Here is a 25,341-nt window from a genome sequence, read left to right as displayed (position 1 = left end):
TATCTTTTGAAAAAGAACAATAAGGGCACTCAATGATAAAAGAGAAAAAAAGGTGCAATTTTATGGTCTTTTTTTTGGTCAGTCACAAGTTGGCAAATTCCCATTCACATCTAGTGTTTTGATTCATCTTTTAGCCCTTGTTTAAGTGTTTTTAGTTTGTTTTTTAAATTAACTATTACAAAATAAGCTCCTCTGGGAAATGATCAAATGTGGACAAGCTTAAATTCAGCATGATCCATAAGTTAGCATGAACCATACATTGCTAAGTAAGGTTGGGTACCGAAACCCAGTGCCAATACGTAACTGCTAACTACAGTATGTAACCGGTATGCACCAAAATCAGCATATGAATTTCAGTGCCTAATTTCGGTGCTACTGGTGCTGCAACAAAGGTAAGAAGCATCAAGGGGTGCATCAAAGGCACAGATGGGTACGTGTTGTGTCACACCATATCTAAACATTTAATTCTAAACAACTTTGAGGAATATGAACACCATCAGTGATGTTAGGCGTCTATTTTTCTTGCTTAGCAATGTATAGAAGGCAACACACGTGGTACGGTACATCTGGTGAGCGACACCCTTCAGATTCAACAACACGCATGACCGCGTTTCATTAAATTTGCATAAGTTAAAATACCAAAATCTAAGCATTCTAAAACATGGCTATATTTTACAAGCAACGATTCTGACATAGCAGCGTACAGTAGATGTTGCGTATAAGGGGGGGAAACATGTCAAACTTTATAAAACGTTTGTGAGCACATGGAATCATCTTAAAGGCAGAGGGATACATCATTTTGCACTTTCAGTGATGGCTCGAGTACCAACCATAGAAAAAAAGGAGTTGACTGATTTTGATGGCACCCTTCCACGGGTTAGCAGTAAGCTAATGTAATGTTCATTGCATAATGCAAATCCTGCGTTCATGTTATCAAACAAATAATCAAAAGAACCATATTAATGCTATTTAAATATTTAAAATTTGAATTGATGTACACTCTAAACATTAATTATAATGTTCAATTAAAATAACTCAAAAATTGTCCAAAAAAAAGATTTTCTAGAGTCACCCACCATAGTTTTGTGGCTCAAGGGTATCAGTTCAGGCACCGTTTTGGCACCAGTACCATTTTAAAAGTACCAATTTATCATCATGTCGAAATAACCCCAAATAATACCCAACCCTATCGCTGAGACTTCAGCATGTTGATATACAACCAACTGAAACAGAATATTGAGTAGGTGTTTGTTTTTTTCCAATCATTCTCTTGTAGCAAACTAATGGTGAAAGGGGCCGCGTTTAAGAATATTGTGGCTGAAGTAGTCCAACTGATACCAAAAGAGAAGTATCGCCACTCCAAATGCGGAAGCAAATGGTAAAACAAAAAAAATGTATTGCAGATTACCAAAACAAATATTTTTTTTCTGAGTGGATTAACTTGCACAGATTAATTGTTTACCTAAAGAACAACAATTTCCACTAGCAAAAAGTTATGTTAGACCCTGTTTACGCCTGAATTTAGCATGGAATCAACAAAAAAAACAGCAGATGTAAACAGAGCCCAAATGATAAGCCACAACCATGCGCATGCTATTGCAACATACTCTAACTCTTCCCTTAACACTTCCTTCATAAACTGGCCTACATTGATGTGCTGTACCACACCCACAAGACAGCAAAGGTGTGGAAAACTCGAAACGCTATGTGCCTAGCAGACATAACAATTACTATCATTAAGTGTGCGCCCAAACCATCAGAATAGCGGACCGTTTAGATATCAGGCAGATTCATTCATTCCCCTTGGCTTAAATCCCATCCTGAAGTGTGAAATCGAGTGCTTCTGGTGTGTAAAAGAAAAATTGCCATGGACATTTATCAATGAAAATCTTCTAGGAGATAAAAACTCTCCTAAAATGAGCAAAACTGGGTTAAAGATTATTTAGCAATTACATAAGTGCTGAATGAGGCCACACATTGTTTGAGGACAGCGGTTTATTACTTTATTAGTGCTATTAGCTTCAGTAGACCATAATTTCACAGACATGTTGTTGGATTTGATATTAAATGAGTGATGAAAGCATAAGCTTTGTGGCCTTGAACCGCTAAAAAGTGATGTTAGAGTTGGAAGGGATGTTTGCAAGACCACTAAAACAAATGAAAATGTGTTTCAAAGTGCACGTATTTGAAATGATATATGATTTGATATGGTAAGGAAAATTTGTGGAAACATCACAATCATATGCATTATGTGTCCCATCTATAAAGTGGTGCAGGTTCAGGTTGTCACAGCCTAGAGGACAAATTAGCTGATGTTTATCTAGTTCTACAATGGAGACATTACAGCAAAATAAAGTCTGTGCTAAACATACAGTAACTCAATACATCAACATTATAAAATGCACAGGCTGTCAGGATGTCTTACTTTTGAAACGTCTCCTTCAACTTCTTTAATCTCTGCTAACATTCGTTTCATATACTTTGTTGTATAAAGTTGTTGCAGTGGAGTTTGTATGCAAATCTGGATCTAGTTTGGCCAAACTGAAACCAAAAACAGTTCAGATGCCGATCGTGGATTAAGAAATTTTTCCGGTTCCGTTTTCTTGCAGATGGATCGGTGCATCTCTAGAAATGGGTGTGTTTAATTTATATTGTAAATCAAAATTCTAAAGTATTGCCAAGAAACAGTTTACCAGACGTTAATTCACATGGAAATTTTTAAATACTCAAACATTCCCAAAAATATGTAGTTAATGCAGTCATCTGTTTATAAAACTTTTCAAATATGAGAGGTAAAACATCTCCATTTTAGTCTAATATCAATAGTTTAACTTTTGATTTCAGTCACAGCAAATGAAAACGGTTATTCTGACCAAATATTATCATTAAAAAAACTCTCTAATGATAATCTCCCCAGCAGGCACAGAACGTCATAAGAGGTTAATATTAGGTGAGATTTAGGTCGCGAGATCAGGTGACCAAAATTCTGTCTAGCCAACGTCCAAGGACAACGTTATTTTTATGTCCAATAACGACATCAAATGACATGATGTTTGGTTGATTTTAGGTTGTGTTGGGAAGTGACCAAAATCCAACGTCGAGCCAACATCTTAAATCAACGTCATAATGATGTCAAATACTGACATTTATTTTTCAGGTATGGCAACCAAAATCCAACAGATGTCATAGTGGTAACTTCCACACAACATCAGGCTGTTATTATCATTAGACATTGATATTTGATATTTGGTTGATTTTAGGTTGTGTTGGGAAGTGACTAAAATCCAACATCAAGCCAACATCATAAACCAATGTCATATTAACGTCAAATGCTGACATTTATTTGTCAGGTATGACAACCAAAATCCAACATCTAATAGACGTCATAGTGGTAACCTCCACACAACGTCAGGCTGTAACATCATTAGAAGTTGATATTTGGTTGATTTTAGGTTGTGTTGGGAAGTGACCAAAATCCAACGTCTAGCGAACATCTTAAACCAATGTCATATTAATGTTAAATATTGACATTTATTCATCAGGTAAGGCAACCAAAATTCAATGTCTGATAAACGTCATAGTGGTAACATCCACACAACGTCAAGCTTTAACATTATTAGACAATGATATTTGGTTGAATTTAGTTTGGACATTGATGTTGGCCTGACAATGGGTTCTGACGTTAACACAATTTTCATTTCCAAACGAAATGCAATGACATTGGGGTACAATGTCAATCTGACATCCTGTGCCCGCTGGGTCTTTAGATAAAATTTTGAAGCAATATTATCAAACCTTTAAAGAATACAACAAACATTAACATATCACTTAAACTCAAAATAGGTAATAAATCCACCAATCCAGAGAGCTTGAATGTTTTCTCTATTTTTTCCTATATAGGTGTTTTATACAAACTATTGACAGAATTCAAAATACAGAAACAAAATCAAGAGAAAAGGAGAACTATTTCACATGATTTTCTTGAGATGTGCATTTAGGGGCAAGACCGATAACAAACCTGATTAAAACTCCATGACAACCAGTGATTCATCTGGTCTGACCTCTGTAACCCGTTCTCCACCCATAGCTGAGAGCTTCTGGGCAAAAAAATGTTAAGAAGGGCTGCTCTAAATGAGCAAATTGGATTAACACTCTGAAAAAGCTGATTATCATCTTAACTCGAGAATCAAAAGCAACATCGGCTCCCAAAGAGGCCTACCAAATTTGCATAAAAGTTTGATGACGCGCACTGATATTGTGGCACGTTATCGTTTAAGACTGACAACAAATCAACGTGGCATTGTCAGGTGACCACTGATAATCTAGTTCATCATTCAAAAAGATAAGATTAGGTAACGATACTGAGGTTAAATGGTGTCTTTTTTATCAATGGGATCTACAATGCATTCCTTTATGGCCTCTGAAACCTTGCATTTCAATGAGGATTGTTAATTGGATTTTGAGTACTCACATAAGCCTATAAACTGAATATTTAAGGAACACGGATGGTGTGAACAAAACAAAATAGCACTGTTGTAGTTTTCACATGCAATATTGGTATCATTTTCAAACATATGTACTTTCATACATGTTACAAAGTAAATGCTGTTCTGATGTAAATTAATGCAAAAATGTCAAAATGCATAAAGTTGTTAGTATTTGTTGAAAATGGTTTTATATAAATGCCTCATATAGAATATAGAAAACACAAATACAGCACAATATAAGGAGCTGGACACACTGAAAAAAATGGATTAAAAAACACTGTACAAATAATTACAAGTCAGAAGGTAACACACCTAAACTAAAATGTGAATGTTAAAGTAGTAAAGCTGATAAATACGTACCTTGAACAGGATTTTTCTAAGCTTGATTACAGAAAAAAATGCAAATTTTACATTATAGAAAAAAAATAAAGATACCATCCCATCATTCATAGAGCAAACACCTTCCAAAACTTACTATTGTGCCATGTACAGGTATGGCAAATTACATAACGCAGAAGGCACTGATCAAAGTCCACAACACATATACAAGGTTCCCACTTTAAGCCAAAATACAAATTCCCAGATTTTTCTCTGATTTTACGAACTTAAAAGCTGAATTACCATGACTTATCCATCTTATTTATCATACGAGCGGCATGGCCATTGTACTTTAATGTGTCAAGACTTAGTTGCAAACAGTTGCTTGATTTTCTTCTGATATTGCTTTAATATAATTGTTTGCCAGTTGAAAAGTAGGGAGGGAATGGAAAAAATAGACTAAGACTTAAATAAAAATTACATTTTGAATTATGGAAAGTACAATTTAAAACAACAAACATCCATGGAATTCCACGACTCTGACAAAAATATATAGAAATTTCCCTGACCCGCGATGTTGGGAATATGCCTTTAAAATTGTATTATATTCCAGAAAAGACCATGAATGATCCCATACATGACCAATGGGAAGCCAGTATATCTGAAATGGATCAACCGGTAGGAATAATACAATATTTATAGTCTTTCCTTTAGGCCAATAATAAATAATAATAATTCCTTTTTTTTATATATAGCGCTTTTCTGGACACTCAAAGCGGTATGGACACTCAAAGCATCCACCACCAGTGTCCACCTGGATACTGCGACGGCAGCCATATTGTGCCAGAGCGCACACCACACACCAGCTGACTGGTGGAGAGGAGAAAGTCAGGAAGCCAATTATGGAATGGGGATGGTTAAGAGGCCATGATGAACAGGGGCCGTGGGCAAATTTGGCTAGGATGCGTGGTTACTCTTTTTTTTTTTTTTTTAAAGGACACCTTGGAATTTTTAACAACCACAGAAAGTCAGGACCTCAGCTTAACATCTCATCCGAATGACGGTGCTTATTGAGCAGTATAGAGTCCCCATCAGTATACTGGGGCGTTAGGACCCACACAGAAAGCAGGTTGAGCGCTCTCTGCTGGTCTCACTAATACCACCTCCCGCAGCAACCTAGCTTTCCCATGTGGTCTACTATCCAGAATCTGACTGGGCGCAGCCCTGCTTAGCTAACCATGTGAAAGTTGCAAAGAGCTAGCTGCCGGCAATAATCGTCTTACTTGGCCGATAATGACACAAAAACTATTTATGAACCAATACTGATCTACCATGCATGCCTAAGAAATTGGCATTGATTCCCAGAAATCTGATTGTATTAGATATTTTGAAGAAGGTGTGGGACGATAACTGCTTTCAAGGTGTACCGCGGTTTGGAAAAATGTTAGGGTTTTGAAACTGCAAACATTTTTGTATGCCATTCCTAAGATATATGAACGTTTTTTATGTGTTTTTTTTATGACGGCAACAGTATCTACAACAAAAAGAGCCCCCAATTCAAAAGCTACTGGTCAACCCACGATTCAGGAATTGTTTGAAAAAAAATCTCTTATACACCAACATACAAGCATGCTTTAGACCTGAACAGTGTCTGAACAGTTTATCCAAAACAGCTATCCAAAGATTCCTTTTTGAGTTATGAAATCTGTGTCAGATAGTCAATGATTTATTTAAATTGTTTTTTAAATAAAAAAAGCCAAAATATTTTAAATGTTTTTAAAATAAAATATATTGTGTTCAATGGGGAAGGTTTTGTTGTTTATTAACCCAAACATTTTAAGAATTAATCAATACTGTGAAACCGTAAAACCGTGATTATCCAAGGTTATCCTACAGACAGAATCTTATACCGGCTCATGCCTATCTTGAAGCAGGCTATTGTGCAAAAACGAAAACACATTGTGAAAGTGTATATAAAAGAACACCCTAAAACTAATCATTTCAACTACACCTGCAGCCATTTGCATTCCTATTGTGCAAGACCAATGCACCAGCAATTCCGCCAGTTCGCCCCAACAAATTTCCCTAGTAGGCCCCTACAACTGGCTGAATGCCCAGTTGCACACTTTTCTCCAACCCAGGGTCCCCCATCCTCATTTTTTCTGTCTATCATTCCGCACTGTGCACAACCATCTCTTTTTTACCACCAAAAAGAGGTGTCCCTTGTTCACCCTCAGAGCCTCTCAACTATCCCGTCTCTTGTACAGCCGGTCACATGTGTATCTGCTTTCATGGGCAATGCTCTCAATGAAATCACAGTGGGAATCGGCATGACGACAGGCGGGCAAACTTTTCATACCCTGTTCCTCAAGCAACCGCAGAATAAAAAAGGTCAGTACATACAGTGCTGCAATGGGGTAAATGATTCTCAATGGAGCTAGCCATGCAAGTTATCCCTCTATACATGGAATATGGACAGCTGCCAATGTGTTTTTTCCCCCTCTGTGGTTTATTTGTTTGTTTGTCTTTCGCTTGGCCTATCCGATGATGATAATTATAAAAGGATGAAATATATATGTGAAGAAAACCATGTGCTGTTTAATAAATGGTAATACTAATGGTTCGCAATAGAGTTTGAAAAAAGGACTGGTGGACTAGCAATTTTTTTTTAAACCATCTAACTTCCAGATAAGGCTTGACCTGGTTTGGAATTGGTGAATGGATCAAAATTTAATGGCCACAAGAATCCTCTCATCTCAAAAAAAAAAAAATAATAATCCAAATGTGGCTCATAGCACATGCAAACTATGCTAGACACTCAATCCACTAGCTGTGTTTGTCCACCTGTTTTTATGTGCATTAAAAGTCCCTTTAAGGCAAGATATTTCACTCAGCGGCCATCTTTGAAAGCCTCTCGGGCAGCATGCTCGGGTATTCTGTCTGAATGAGGAAACATCAAATTCTACAAAACTGCTTGTCAAGCTTATGAGTAAATTTCATATAGAAATTACCAAAAAAAATTAAACAACTGTCACTTTAGTTTCGTTTCTAAACATTCGAATCACCCAAAATCTTCTGAAACAGCTGGTCTGAGCCCCTCCCCCAGAGAATCATCGCTATATCGATCACTGATTGGCTCTTGTACTAGAAGTTTAAAACTATACCGGGACAAGACTTGTGTATTCTATAGTCTTTGGCACATTTCTGAATATCTCATTAAAAAATGCTTAAATGGTGACGGAAAGATGCGGATATATTTTGCAAATGTGCATAAACAAAATCCACATGACTGAAAATGCTTTTTTTTTATGTAATATTGTAATAAAAATTGATAACCCATTACAGAGTAAATTCCAGCATATGCATTACAAAATGTATGTGATTTTAACAGATGTGATGTTAAAAATGGGAGCGATGGGATGGCATTAATGGACTGGTCACATTGTAAAATAGGATTATAACATAGGTTTAATATCGGCTCCACAACATTAGACAAATTTACCATTGCAATGTTTTGTTTATTTTGCTATGTACACGGTGCTATTTTGTTATTTTGCGATATACATTATAATATTGTGTTATTTTGCAATATTTTGTTATTTTGCGATGTACAATTTGATATTTTGATATTTTGCGGTATACAATGTGATATTTTGTTATTTTGCGATGTACATTCCGATATTTTGTTATTTTGCAATATACATTGCGATATTTTGTTATTTTGCGCTATACATTGTAATATTTTGTTATTTTGTGATATACATTGTGATATTTTGTTATTTTGCAATATACAATTTGATATTTTGTTATTTTGCGGTATACATTGTGATTTGTTATTTTGCTTTATACATTGCGATATTTTGTTATTTTGCTATATACATTGCTATATTGTTATTTTGCTTTATACATTGTGATATTTTGTTATTTTGCTATATACATTGCGATATTTTGCTATTTTGCGATGTACAATGTGATATTTTGTTATTTTGCGGTTTACATTGTGATTTGTTATTTTGTGATATACATTGCGATATTTTGTTATTTTGCGCTATACATTGCGATATTTAGTTATTTTGCGCTATACATTGTAATTTTTTGTTATTTTGTGATATACATTGTGATATTTTGTTATTTTGCGATATACAATTTGATGTTTTGTTATTTTGCTATATACATTGTAATATTTTGTTATTTTGCGATATACATTGTGATATTTTGTTATTTTGCGATATACAATTAGATATTTTGTTATTTTGCTATATACATTGCTATATTTTGTTATTTTGCGATGTACAATTTGATATTTTGTTATTTTGCGGTATACATTGTGATATTTTGCTATTTTGCAATATACATTGTGATATTTTGTTATTTTGCAATATACATTGCAATATTTTGTGATGTACAATTTGATATTTTGTTATTTTTTGATATACCTTGCTATATTTTGTTATTCTGCGATATACATTGCGATATTTTGTTATTTTGCGATATACATGGTTATATTTTCTTATTTTGCGATGTACAATTTGATATTTTGTTATTTTGCGGTATGCATTGTGATATTGTTATTTTGCAATATTCATTGCGATATTTTGTGATGTACAATTTGATATTTTGTTATTTTTCGATATTGCAATATTTTGTTATTTTGCGATATACATTGTGATATTTTATTTTGCGATATACATTGCGATATTTAGTTATTTCGCGATATACATTGCAATATTTTGTTATTTTGCGATGTGCAATTTGATATTTTGTTGTATACATTGATATTTTGTTATTTTTCAATATACATTGCGATATTTTGTGATGTACAATTTGATATTTTGTTATTTTTCGATATACATTGCAACCATGCGAAGGCTTCGCGGGACCATACTCCTGCACTTCACAAAGAAATATAAATCAGCCTTTAGACTCATTCGACGGAAACGGTGCTTTATCCGCTAACGTTTAAAGCAAGACTACAGTTTTGCACAGAAGTTTAATTATTTGGATCGAAACATAGCATCTAATGCTTTGACCATTTCACATTTCAACCTCCTCAGCAGAATCAGCTTCAGGTGCAGTGTTTCTCCTGCAACTTTGTTTTCACTTTTTGTCTGATGTGTTGTCTGTTTGATGAAACTTGTCTCTGGTTCAGATAGTCCAGCAATTCAAACAAAGCAGTATGTGTGCTTGCATCTGCCTGGGGCCAAATCTTAACAGTGGGGGTTTCATCTCAAACCAAAAAAACTCATAAAATATTTTAGACCACACTTGGATTCTTACATTGCACCAAATATTAGAGCTAGGTAAAATAAACTTTTCTTATAATCGTGATTTATTATAGATACCCTAACACTAAAAAACGGAATGCACATACTCCTTTTGGATAGCCTACTGATTTGTAGAAAGTTACAAAAAATGTTCTGTTTCCGAAATGAGGAGCCATGAGCCAATACTGACGTGTAATCCCATATCACACAAGCAAAACTGCTTCAAACGAGGATGAATGACCATGTGCATTTATATATAAAGCGAGCTGACTCTCAAAGTCTGCAGGACTCAAGGACACTAAACAGAATTAGTCTACAAATCAAGTCAGCAGATAGTAGCCTAAACATTTTCAAAATGCAGCAAAGCTGACCTAAACGTGTTGGTACACACAAAACAAGCGTTCATGGATCGTGGCTGTCGTCCAGTAGTAGAGAACACAGAACAGATGAGTCCCAGCCACAGGCATGGCATTTAGGTCAAGGCCAGTATCCATTTCACCCACAACAATCAAAAAGCCCAGCTAGCCCGAGGGTACGCTCTGCTATCAAACCCAAACTACAACCACTTTCACTGGCTTAGACTGCGTGCAACCGGACACCAAGATTTTTCATAGCTAATTTATGTCTTCTGATTAGTGAGTATAAAACTAACAAACCTCCTTAACCGCAACTATAATCTGACTCGGAACACATATATCATTCACGCCAACAAGGCCACAAATCCACAAGTCCATTGATGGAAAAACTTCTGCAAGAGGTAATTTTTTTCCCAGCTCACACCGCTGGTTTCACCAACCTCCCCCCTCCTTTTTCAGTTCTGACCCTGTGCCCGTCAACCAGCCCCCACCACCCGCCACGGGAGTGCGGAATAGTTCCTGGAATAACAGACCGTCCTGCCAGGAGAGGTGGGGGAATATTTGATCAAAGCCACAAGCGGGCTTCGAAACCCCCCTTCATCCCGGGCCCACAGCCACTTAGAGAAACTCTGTCCTCGGCCGCGGCTCTCAGGGCAGCTTTTCAAACAAGGCCAAGAGCCTTTCAAACAAGCAAGAGTGCTGGAAGTTCTCAGTGCCGAGCCGAGCTAGTGAACGCCATGCGCATGGGAGCCTCGGATGGCTGCTGGCTTCCCTCTCTGTTTGTGTTTTGGAGGCTGACAGAGATGGAGTGGGATACTTCTGATATACAGGGCTAAGAAGAGGCACTAAAGATACAGTGATCGAGAATAAACCAACGCTTTCAAGTACTAGAAGCAGCTAAAAGAGTGGTTAGTGTCTTATGATTAACTTAAACAACTCATAAAAGACTCATGAAACTTTTTTCTGCTAGCATCTGACCAAAATGATTAATCCTACCGATGAAAATCCTGAGTGATAATTTGAGGAAAAAGAAATGTCCGGTTTCAAGAGGATCAGCCAAGATTCATTACTGTTTTGACCTGGTATTAACATACTGCAATGTTATTGTCTCTTTGACCAATTGCCTTTGTATTTCATTGAGATCAATCAGTCAGTCACAAGTTTTGGGCACACTGGCACCTACAGTACATAAACAGCAAAAACGATACCACTCGCCTGAACGGTCAGCTGAGATCAAAAATGTGGAATGAAGGGTACTGGAAATGAGTTTCAATATTTGCAAAAAAACAATGGGCTACAACTTAAACTACATAACTCTTAATAAACAGATCTGTAATTTGCAAATATTGTTAAACCTTATTATGTACACATGCAGTGTGATATTCTCTATACAGTGGCCCCTTTATTATTCGAGGGACTTACGTTCTAAGAATAACCCTCAATAGGCGAAATCCGCAAAGTCCTCTTTATATTTTACAATGATTATAGATGTTTTAAGGCTGTAAAACCCCTCACTACACTCTTTATACACTTTTCTCAGACAGGCATTAACATTTTCACACTTTTCTCTCGTTTAATCACTCTCAAAGTTCAAACCTTCGTAAAAAATAAGTTCAGTATTATAGAATGAAACCAAAGATCAAAACCATTTGATCTTCGTTTATTTATGCCATAATGGCACCCTACAGCCGCGTAAAGTCTACCTTCTTTTAGCATCTCCAGAAGTTTAACTTTTTGTGTGATGGTTAGAATCTTCCTTTGCCTTTTGGGTGCTACCACAGGTGCCTTTGACAGTGCAGAACATTTCATCGACCCTTCAGAGTTACACTTCTAGCGATTGAAGATTTATGTAAATTTGGCAAGCTGAACACATTCTGTACTGTACAGGAGATTTAGCACGGAGGAGATTGATTGACAGTGGTCTACAACCAATCAGGATGCAGAACACAATGCGCTGTAGAAAAAAAGCATGTCAAATTGCACGAAAAAAAATCCACGAGGCCACAAAACGTGAACCGCGCTATAGTGAGATTTGGAGTGTTTTTGCACTACTTTTAGTTAGTCTGCACTGAACTGGACCATAGTTTGTTTCTCAGAAAAGTTAACGAGGACAAGTGTGAAGGGAATACAAAATTGTTTTATAAATCATAACATGCCATGTGTGTTTTCCTGCAAATGAAAAGGCAAGCGAATGCTGAGTTGGTTAAACAACTTTGACCACATGAGCACTGAGACAACGAAATCTTTCTGATCAAGTTAATTTCTAACTGCTCCTGTAAATGATAGAAATCGGACAAGACGTTACAGAGCCTGTTTGCGCCTGTATAGTGTTGTCACAATACTGGAATTCGATACCAATCGGCACTGATATTTTTAAAAAGCCCATTTCCCGTAAACATTTGAGCGATGACCTTCACAGCCAATTACAGTCATTTCAGTTAAGCATGTAAACACAATGGCAAATCAGTTGCGTTTAAGAAAGTGCTCCACAGCACTCAAATGTTCGTGGTATCGAACATATCTCAGTATCGATTCCAGTATCGTGACAACTCTACTGTCTGTTTGTCCTCAGATTCAAACTGTCCGCAAGCCAAGCAACCTCATCCTCATAAGACTTGTTTTTACACTACGAGAGAAAAAGAGATGGAAAGCATTTCACGCTAGCAAGCGCAGCTTAACCATCAGCCGTGCCCTCTGGCGTGGACCGGGAGGTCATTTTCTATTTAACCCTACGTGGACCCCTGCCGTAGCTGTCAGCCCCTCTCAGCTGTTACATATCTCCAACATTTCCTCATCTATAAAACTGGAAGGCCGACTTGTAATCAAATGCCCACACATAGCGGGAAGAGCTTTGCATTGGGTACACAAGGCAACCCGGCCAGTTTCCTTTTGGCGCTGGTCGTCTGAACTCCCACCTACTATCCAAACAGAGGATGTACTCACAGACTCCAACACTATTCTGGTTTGTCTATCGGAAGACTGTGAAATACTGGAATGGGACAGATGCCTACAGCTTCTCCCCTACTTGCCCCAGACTATTTATCTTTCTCCTTCTCCCTCTTCGCTTTGATCCAAAGGCCATAAAGCTGTCGGACATTTATAATCTCACACTCCGATCGCAATGTGTTTCTGATCTGCAAAAGTAATAATAATCAAAACAAACATTAAAAAAAGAGAGTTGGACACCTCAAGTCAAAAACAGGTTTAAGAATATTTTTAAGAAGAGATGAGGGGAGGAGCTTGCCGCTCTGATTGCTTGTGTCTTCTCGTTTCCCAAGCACTAGAAATAACTTCAAAGGGGATCGCAGCCTTGAAGAGAGCACAGATAGAGTTACAGTGTGGCAGCTGGAGAAGCCTTGCAGGTGGGGCCTGCTCTGACGGTGTAATATTATCTCATAAAGGGAGACTGGGCCCTTTTTCAAAGGAGGCGACTTCCTCTCCTTTGTCGTCTAGACAAAAATGATGGAACGACAGTTGCAAAAGTCACCTCTGACCAACAAAGACTCCAACAAGTCTTGCCCAGAAACCATGTAGGTACCCAAGAAGCAGTAGATGACATCATGAAACACCGACCACAGGCATCTCAGATTTGCTCAAGGATAAAGAACAGGTTATTGCACTGGTGGACTCAAGACACAAGAAGATATCCAAGCACTCTTCAAGCAACAATTATTATGTAGTCATGATTATCGGTTCCAAAGTAAACCATGGTATATCAGAAAAAATGTTATATCGCTATATTTTATTTTTCTGCAATAAATATTGTGATATGAATACAGTTTAGCACTATTTGACAGTTTTCTGATGAGTTTAATAGCATTCAGCTACAAACATTGAATGATCACAATGCAAAAAATGCTTTTCTTTCTTTTCTTGGTCTCATTTTTAATCAGAATATTGTACAATTTGTAGCGCAAGTAAAAATATTGTTTTGTTTTCACCTTCAAGTCAAAGTTAAGACTATTTCCTTCAAACAAGAACACTTATCTGCCAGTAGGGCAAGTAAAACAATCTTGTTTTCACTTTGAAATGCAAATATTTGGACTAGAAACAAGACAAAAATAAATTTTTTATAAATCGTACAAATTCTGTATAAATACAGTAATTAAACAATTCTATAGATCCTGGTCAACTTTAATTTAGACTCAACACTACATATCTTGCGATGTGACTATTGCGGATGTACACATTGTGATATCAATGCTGAAATTATATATTATGCAGCCCTAGTATACTTGGTCATGTTTAGCATTAATATTTTAAACTGCAATTATCATTAAAACCATGATTATTATGATTTTATAACTCATGGTATTTCATGTAACATTGCAATTAGCTAATTGGCAAATGCTCCAATCTAAACGCATCTTGATAAGGATAATTAATAAATGAATATTTATATATACAGTGATCCCTCGCTATGATGCGGTTCACATTTCGTGACCTCTCAGTTTCGATTTCGTGAATTTTTGACATACTTTTTTTCTACATCACATTGTGTTCTGAGTCTTGTTTGGCTGTAGACTTTGCCAATCAACCTTCTCCATGCAGTTTCTCCTGTACAATACAGAATGAGCCAAATTTACATAAATCTTCGATCGCTTACAATGTGACTATGAAGTGCTGTACTTTATGTTTGCAAGTTTTCTCCCCTCACAGCGAAACATTCTGCACAGTCAAAGGCATCTGCAGTAGCACCCAAAAGGCAAAGGAAGATGCTAACCTTCGCACAAAAAGTATGCTAAAGGAAGGTAGAAGTTACGTGGCTGTAGGGCATCACTACAGAATAAATGAAGATCAAATGGTTTTGATCTCTCGTTTCATTCTATAATACTGGACTTATTTTTCTACAAAGCTTGAACTTTGAGAATATTTAAAGTAGAAAGAAAAGTGTGTAAATGTTAATGCCTGTCAGAGAAATGTGTATAAAGTGTGCAGTGAGGGGTTTTACAGTCTTAAAACATCTGTAAATGTAAAAAAAAATGAAGCTGACTACTTCACGAATTTCACCTATGGCGGATTATTTTTAAAACGTAACTCCCATGAATAACGAGGGACCACTGTATATTTATAGTTATCGTATGTTGTATTACTTTCACTTAAAGTGTTGCATACTATTGAGAACAAGGAGCTGAAGCTTAAATTAACTAAATTAAATAGCAATATCAGTTAGAAAAATCTAAATATATTTAGAGATTTACATCAATTTACACGAAACCTTTCAGTTTTTAATAAACAGTGTGAGAAATATGTCAAGAGTTCACACTTAGCTGATGATTAATTATAAGCTTGTTTGGCATGCTGTCCCGGGAGAGAGCCCTGAGCTCATAAGATCCTCGAGCCCCGGGCTCCCTCCTGTTGCAAGGCGAGAGGGGAGTTTGAGCTCAGGTAGATCTCGAGAACTCCCCCGCTGTAATAACCAATGAACAGCCAGTGATTGCTCTTGAGAGATAACCATTTACTAGGAGCATGTCTATAGTGCCAGTTTGAATTAGTCAATTAACTTATGTTGCATGTTTTTTGGTCGGTGGGAGGAAATCGGGGGAAACCCACGTGAGCACGGGGAGAAAATGCAAACTCCGCACAGAAATGTCGGCTGGTTTGGTAAAGCCTAGAACCAGAGACATTCTTGCAGTGAGGCAACAGAGCTAAGCACTGGGCCACCGTGTTACCCATCTAGGAAGAAGGAGGAGTAGGGGTGGATGGGGGGATTCTTCAAAACATATATAGCGGTGGTACGTAACCCAGGGTATTTGTAGTAGCTTAGGAGTTGTCTGATTGGTGCATTGAGAATTGGATAATGCGGATCCAGCCGCTAGCAATCATAAGCATGTGATCCTCTCGAAATTAGTTTATAACTAAACTTCACTTTGTGGGAAACTATATAAACATGGATCCCTGTGAGTATAGCTTTAAGTTTAAGCACAGGTTTTAATACCTTCAATAAGTAATCAAATATACCTACTGTATAAAAAACACACACAAAAAACACATACACAATGTACATGAAATAAAACAAATCTAAAATGCAGAGATCCATGCTTACTGTATGTTGTTTGTTACAAAATTTCATTAAGCAGGAAATTTCATCTGTAGTTAGTTCATTATCAAATACAAAACTTGGTGGAGTACCTCAAGTGTCTATAACATTTATTTTTGAACATGTTTAGCTCATTTTAACAAAACCCTGATGATATTGATAATCATGATAATTTGGCCATTATAATCTTAATAGTCAATTTTCTTATTACATCTGTAGCAACCCTTTTTTTTGTTTGTTTTTCCCTATGGATCAAACCCTTGACCTTGATGTTATACCAGCGCCATGTTTGAGCCACAGGAACGCCTTGAGAGCTCTTCAGACTTCTCCCTGAAAACCATTCACACACTGTCCCCTTGACGACGACGTAAGCAAACAAACGGTGCAATTCAGAGCAGAGCGAACACTTAATATCATGTAAATACTCAAATATGCATCATCGAGCCACCAAGGAGGACAGCTTTAGCACAGGGGAAGTGACTGGCAAGTCTATTATAAGACTGTGAGTGGAGATTGAAACCATCAATGGCGTAAAGAAGACTCTCTGATGTCCAACACTGGAACAACAAAATAAAAGCTGCATATATGAAGAGGACTACTGAATGCTGGATTTTGGCAGGTTTATGAGTGTTGTTTTCAAGAAAAGACACCACCAAAAGATGTATATCACATTACTGAATTACTTCGGTAATTTAAGGTTCTTTCAGCCCATATAAAGCAAAAAAACCAAAATTAACAACCAAAACAATTGCAAAACAACCAAAATTAACAAATCTTTATATGCTTCACTACACACATACACAGATGTACACACTTTGATGTCAATATAGTTCTCACACTAAGCCAAATATCAAATTCCCTGATTAAAAAGCTGAATTTCCATAACCTATGATAATCGTTCCATAACGATGGAACAACAAACAAAAAACAGGCCGCTGTTGTGCTTTGCATACTATTAAAATGGTTTTAACTTGAATATCAGTAAAATAATGGATAATTTACTTCTGGATGGATAAATTACATTTTGCCTTGCTTGAGGTTTTTAAATAAAAATTGAAACGACACCAAAGTGCTTTATGGGGGAAATCTCATCATCCACCACCAGTGTGCAGTATCCACCTGGATGACGCGACGGCAGCCATATTGCACCAGACTGCACACCACTCACCAGCTGATTGGTAGAGAGCAGACAGAGTGATGAAGCCAATTATGATATGGGGATGGTTAGGAGGCCATGATGGACATGGTGGGCAAATTTGGCCAGGGTGCTGGGGTTAAACCCCTACTCTTTTTTTTTTTTTTTTTTTTTTTTTTGAAGGACATCCTGGAATTTTTAACAACCACAGAGAGTTAGGACCTCGGTTTAACAAATCTTCCTAAAGACAGCGCTTACAGAGCAGTATAGAATCCCTAACAATATACTGGGGTGTTAGGACCACACAGACTGCAGGTTGGGTGCCCCCTGTTGGCCACACTAATACCACTTCTGGTAGCAACCCAGCTTTCCCATGTGGTCTACCATCTAGGTACTGACCGGGCGCAGCCCTGCTTAGATTCAGAGAGTTGCAGAGAGCTAGCTGCTGGCTAAAAATCTATGAGATGTGCAAGAAATCAGCGATACATAGAAAACATTATAACAAAATCATCAACCACTAAATTACTAGAAAATAATACTATTTAACGTCCACTACATGTGTGCATTATTATTTTTAAACAACTGACTGAAGACAAAAAAAAAAAAAATAATCTAAATTCCTGTGTTTTCAATTTTCAAATATTTCTCAAATGATGTTTAACAAAGCGATGCATTTTTCCACAGTATTTCCTATAATGTTTTTTTTTTTTCTGGAGAAAGTCTTATTTGTTTTAATTTGGCTAGAATATTATTAGAATTTAGCACTCTTAAGCAATATTTTTTTCGGTTGTCTACAGAATCAAATGATTTGCCTAATTACCCTGACTTGCATAATTAACCTAGTCAAGTCTTTAAAGTTCACTTTCAGCTGAATAAAAGTATCTTGAAGAATATCTAGTAAAATATTAAATACAGTCACAGAGTTCAAATCTATTATATTTAGAAATGTGTTGAAAAAAAATCTTTCCGTTAAACAGAAATTGGGGGAAAAAATATACACAGAGGGGCTAATAATTCTGACTTCAACTGTATATATCTTACTGACCCTATAAACTTTTGATCATCCCTACACATTTCTTTGGATAAGAGTCTCTCAGAAATGCACAAATGTAAATCAATATTACAATAAAACAAATACAAAACAACGCTAACAACATAAATTCCATTGACAGTGCAGCTTTCACCAACCAAACAACTTTATCAGTTGACAGTCCCTGTAAACAATTCAACCAGAAGTGCCACATCAGAGAAAGTGAGCCAACAATGACATTCACACTTCAGCCTGTCATATTCCAACCTCTAGGTGCAAAAAAAAGATCCAGCATACGTCGAGGGTTAACACGACATGATTTATGAACAAGGAAGGCAAAAGTGCACGCCAGAATACTACCAGGAGCGCTCTTGAAGTTCAGGAGACGGGTAAATCTGTACCCGGGAGGATTGCAGTCATCAACACCTAGCCTCACCGATGCCTTTGAAGTCGCTCCCTGGCTTTGAAGGTCCCGGCAGAGAGGAATGCCTGCGCAGGGCTGTTGGAAAGCCCCCAGAGTTGTGGAATGCGGAGCAAGCCGCTGCCCGGCCCGCTGGAATGCGATTAGAGCGCTGGAACAGACGAGGGCTCCAGTGCCAAGCTATGGCTGTGGCTGCTGCTACTGCTGCCACAACCGATGGAGCGGCCTTAGACCACTCAAAATATACAATAATATGGGCCACCAAAATATATAAAAATTCATAGATTTAAAAAAAAAAAAAAAATAGTCAAGACAGAGTGCCGGAAGTGAGATAAAAAAAAATAAAAAAAAAAATAATAAAATAAAATAAAATAAAATAAAATAAAATTTAATTAAAATAAATAAAATAAAATAAGATGCAAAAAATATGCCTGAGGTTAGTGGAAGGCTGGATGAAAAAAAATAAAAAATAAAAAATAAAAAAATACTAAAATAAAATTAAATTAAATTAAAATAAAAAAAATTAAATACAATAAGATACAAAAAATATGCCTGAGGTTAGTGGAAGGCTGGATGAAAATAAAATAATAAATAAATAAAAATAAAAAACACTAAAATAAAATAAAATAAAATAAAATGTAATTTAATTTAATTAAATGTAATTGATAAAATATGTTTTAAGTGTGCAAGAGCTGAGGTGCCTGAGGTGAGTGGAAGGCTGAGAGAGAAGAAACGAAAATAAAAATAAATAAATCAATTTAAAAAAGTTTTGAAAATAATAATTCCACCTTAATAAATCGATTGGGAAAAAAATTTGGATATTTTCTGAAATACCCTAAAATCTATAAATGCATTAATATTTATGTATTGGCCACTAATAGGTCAATATAAAAATTTTAACCTCAAGTAACCTCAAGTGAATTTAGGCATTACAACATAATATTGAATAACATTAAACATATTAAAAATTAATTTAGACATTTTAAATCATTTAGTATTACTAAATTAAGGTAAATACAATCTAAGCATAAAAAAGCAAGCATAATTAGCTCTTACAAAATATACTAATAATTAAAATAATTGCTAAAAATGAACTAAAATGAAAAAATAAAGTAGAAAAAAAATTGTTTATTACCTGAAATCAAATAAAGATGAACTGGAATGTAGAAATAATACATAATACAATTTATTTGATTTCAGTTAAATTACCAAGAAAATTATTCTTACAGCAGAATTACTACAAACTAGAGTAAAATAAAATACCTAAAATATAAATTAGTTATAACTATAAATACACGCATTTTTACACAAAAAAAACTATTTACAAACAATAAATGACTTAAATTATTCAATGATACTGCACTAAATCTGACACACACATTTCGCTGATAATGCAGTAATATACTTTGCTTCTTTCTATTAGCAACGATGACAGAAACAACATACGCAGTTTCTTCAAAGTCCTACTAGTGCAAACATCTGCTAAGGACATAAATAATAAATGAGAAAAATGTGTCACTATAAAAGCAAGTACTTCACCTCCATATTTCCACTGGCACAGTAACATCAGGCCAGACTGGAGCTGATCCTTCCCAGAATGAGCAGACTCGCTAATCATATTTCCATAGCTCTTGGCTTTTATGTGCATCACAAAACAAGTTTCTAGTGTCTTGTTGTCAGTCAAACATTCCAGCAGAGTGAGTACTCGTGCTTATCAAGAGCTTGTTTGTGTGGAAAACAATCCACAATGCTTTTACAAATCAATGTGTGCATAAAGGCTGGACGTTTCTATTTATATACGTGCCCTCTCTTTCGCACATACACTACACTGACCTTAAAATCTTAGCGCTCATACAAGTGCATGGACATCGGGCGGCTCTTGAAAGAGGGAAAGTAAAGCTGGAGATGACTGGGCTGATCCAGGAGCTCTCTCTTTAAAGGTCAACACCATATAGACCATGTCAAACCGTCTCTTCTGTGTCCTTTCACAAGCAATGACCTTCTGAGATCAATAGCATTCACACTGGAGGAATGTTTTCATAGTTCCCAGAACTATTGACGGAAGTAGCAGCCTTCTGGCATGTTAGCACTGCAGGAACTGGGAGCAATTTTAGTTTAGGAACACCTTTTGGGGGAACTAAATTAGCTCTTATTTCAGAGTAGGGTCTAACCTAAATCTGGAACTAGCAGGAACTACCTCTACCAATGATATAAGTGGACATTGATTGGGTGAATGCATGCCATATGGGGAAAAGAACAGGACAGTAATTTTAAATGTTGCAAGATATGAACATACAGCATGCTAATGTTAGTGACATTTACCTGTTGCCAGTATGTATATGGTATAAAAGCTCCTAGTTACAGAAATTCCATTGAGTAAACTTCTGCTGACAGTTCTAGGAACTATGAAAAAGTTTGACTTCTGAAAGTAGCCAAAAATTAATCCAAAACACTTTAGAATTGGTTTACACCTATACTTGAAGTGCTTTTCCACTGTACTCCTTGACTTGGTATGCCTCAGTTTTAGGAGTGGGATGGTTCACAAAATTGTCAGTTTGGTTTGGATCATGGTTCAGTGGTCATGGTTTTCAGTTTGATTCGATTTACATTGTACAAAAAACTTCCAATGTTGTAACATTTAAATGCCCATTAGAAATATCATCAGCATAAACTACATATGCTTACTAGGATTGCCACAATACTGGAATTCGATACCAATCAATATTTTATTTTGATATCTGAAATTTTAAAAACGTTCATTTCCCGCAAACATTTAAGCACTGTTGAGCACGTTCTTAAACAGCACTCATTTGCCATTATATTCACGTGCTCAACAGACAAGACTGTGATTGGCTGCGATGGTTATCAGTTCAGCAAACTCACCGCTGTTTACTGTGAGTAACCACAGATACAGGGACACTGGAGTGTTTTAAAGGCGCGATTTATTAGCAGATCACTCGTATGTCAGCTTATAGACAAACCAGCTGATTGACGTGACTTTGAAATGCTCCAGTGTCCCCTGTGGTTACACTCAGTAAACAGTAGTGAGTTTGGTTAAAATTTCACTACCGATTGGTATCGAATTCCAGTATCCTGACAACCTTAATACCTAAACCAGGATACCAGGCCGTATCCTGAGCTGATGCTGAGGTTGTCATGGAGGAGTGGAGAGCATGAAACTGATTCCTGAAAGACCACAGTGACACATGAATCTCCGCATTGATTCTGTGGGCCAGCCTGAACACCCGCCGGTGGCCTACTCATACCTCCAGTTCTCCAAGATGGATGTCCAGCGTTCTCCAGCCTCCGACTCCTAGACTACAGCTTCACACAGGAAGTATGGCCAGAGGAGAAATGGTCGTGCCCAACAGAGCCTGGTTTCTCTCTAGGTTTTTTTCCTTCACTTTCGTCAATTGGTGTAGTTTGTTCCTCGTCACTGGCTTGCTTGCTTGGGACTTGTGGAGCTGCGCATAGATGTATTTGCTCTTCAGTGTTTCAGCAGTGAAATTTAAACCACACTGAACTTCAACTCTGAAAACTGGACTGACACAGTTTCAAATTACTAAAACTTCTATAAGAAGTGGCTTTGACACAATCTACATAGTAAAAGTGCTATAGAAATAAACAGGAATTGAGTAGAATAATAGGAATAGCTTGTTTGGAACTTTAGCAGTGTTGACATTCAAAAAAAATAATAAAAATTTCACAAGGTTAAAAAAGGTTACAAGGTACTGTACACAGCAGAAAAACCCCAAAAAGTCAGCCGTACCAAACAACACTGTTCCATTGAAAAGTTCCATAATCGTCATTCGCTTGTGATCCCACTTGTGAACGGGTCTCGAGTGTCTCTCAGCTTTTAAGCTCCACCTATTCCCATGAAGCACTCTGATGCAATCCTGTTGGTCTAACTATGCTCTAATCATGTTTATGTACTGCCGTTCTTCATCCAAGTGCTTAAGTACACAGCTATGCACCTGTGTTTCCTAGTCTATTTTTCAAATACTACAAATAAAGTCTGTAATTCTGAGATTCACATTGTAGATGTGTTATAATCCTTGAACAAGGAGATCTCTTTAAATTGCTACGGGGAAAATAAAATGGAAAAATTATTTGAAACCAAATAAGTGGAAAAGTGGACAGGCACTTACACAAGTTATTCTGAAGATCACTGCTCGACTTTCATTGCAAGTCCTTTGTGTTCTAATACAAATGTTAAATGACATGACATTATTTATTTTTAGGCAAAATATCTTTTAAAACTATGGACAAGCTTAAGGCAGTGCATTACATTCCGTTCGCAATTATAACATCACCCATGCAAATTGACTGGAAAACAGATGAGCTCTTGCTCATGCGCGACCTGTTTTCAAAGAAAGCAAAAACATGGTTCCCAAGAGACAAACCAGTCAAAATATCCACCCATTCCCTGACAACCTCACACATACATAACTCAACCGCAAGCATCACCCTCCACCCCTCTACACACACATAACATTTGGCTCAGCTGCAACGCAACTGGCTGAGGTAATTCAGCCCACCGTCAACCAAGCTGCCCCGTGCCAATGCCGCCTGTCAATCAAAAGAACAGCCCCAGCATGGGCCAGTCACAAAAAAGGGGGGTGGAGAATTCCTCATCCAATCACGAAGAGATCCTTCAAAGCTTACTCTAGCCTCTGGACTCGCTTGCTCTCAAGTTACAGAGATAAATGCCGGCTGAATGATAGGACTGTGTGGAAGAATGTGTGGCCATGGAAAATTGAGCACTGTACAACCAGAATGTGTTTTCTGCACCTCCACGGACTCTAACAAGTCCCCTCTTTGCAATGCCACCAGGTTAGATTAGGTTTCCATTGCTTTAGATTTGTTTTTCTAGGGAGTTTGCCTTATAGGATGCTTCATTTCCAGGTCAGAACCTTTGGTCTGATTATACATGTGGGAGCGGACTAAAGAGAAGGCTGGATGGAGAGATTTAAAGCCACATGTGGATTGAGTTGGTGGTTGCGGCCAATTTCATTATGCTTGCATTCAAAGTATGCAAGGACATAAGGCAATAATCAGTTAATGAGGCATGACAAGCAGACTTCAGTCTGTTGTAAAGTTTCAAGAGAAGTGATGGACTACTGAAATCAGTGACTTCTCAGTAGCGATGCACAATATATTAGGGGCTTTTGGCCGATGAAAATTATTGGCAGAAAATTTTACTTTTGGTTTGGTCTATTTCATCTTTTTGATGGTTTGACTGGCTCTCCAGCTGTAATTATTGCGCACTGTGAAGTGGCTTTCACACTAGACACAAAAAGAGCTACTATATAAAACCATTCATTTCAACAAGCCATGCAAAGACTAGTTTGTTGCCATGCCAACCAAAGCACAAGAGCAATACACTTGTCTCACGTGGCCACCATTTTAAAAGCGAAATCAAGGCTGCAGTGGGAAGAAACCTAGAAGTATTATCTGAGTCACACAGTAACATTGTGTACCTGGCTGTATATGTTATCACTGAAGAGAAAGTGACACAAATTAACAATTTCACCGTCTTCTGAGTGACCCGAAAGTCCGTTCTGAATGAATAGTGAAAATAAAAAGCGATATCAGACCTCATTTCACAAGTTATGGGAAATGGCACTAGTTAGCTAATATTTTCTTTCCCAAACACGCGTTTTAGATGCCATTTATCAAACTCGAGTTAATGAACTGATTCTTTCACTATATTAGATTTGTCACGATACCCAATTTCAATACTGAAAAAAACAAAAACAAAACACGTTAATTTCCCGCTAACATTTAGGAACTGCTGAGCGCGTTCTTAAACATTGCTGATTTGCCATTGTGTTCACCAGTGCTCAACAGAAATGACCGTGATTGGCCGTGAAGGTCATCAGTTCACTGCACTTCACCGATGTTTACCAAATGCAAACACAGACGAGCAATCGACTAATCTTTACAGCTTTAAAATGCTCCAGTGTCCATGTATCTTAGTTTGCACTCTGTGAAGAGCGGTGTACTAATGACCTTCACGGCCAATCACTGTTTCTGTAGAGCACTGATGAATTATATGGCAAATCAGCACTGTTTAAAAATACACTCAGCGGCACTTAAATGTTAGTGGGAAACTGATGTTTTAAAATTTCAGTACCGGCACAACACTATTAAAGACACTATTACTAACGTTTTATTGCTCATCGGGTTACATAGGCTGAACCAGGAAGTGTCCCCACTGTGTTTAACTGGTGCCATGTACTGAAGCCTAGGAGGACACTTAAACGTATTACTCCTAAAGAGATTGTGAA

General features: G+C 37.0%; 1 protein-coding gene across 1 annotated transcript in view; it reads right to left on the bottom strand.

Annotated features, from left to right (window-relative positions):
- Window positions 1-25,341, bottom strand: part of znrf3 (zinc and ring finger 3) — a 145,144-nt gene that overhangs the window by 54,214 nt on the left and 65,589 nt on the right.

Source organism: Danio aesculapii, chromosome 5 (assembly GCF_903798145.1).
Source record: "Danio aesculapii chromosome 5, fDanAes4.1, whole genome shotgun sequence".
NCBI lineage: Eukaryota > Metazoa > Chordata > Actinopteri > Cypriniformes > Danionidae > Danio > Danio aesculapii.
The sequence above is the reverse complement of the archived record's forward strand: the minus strand, read 5'-3'. Positions and strand labels throughout refer to the sequence as shown.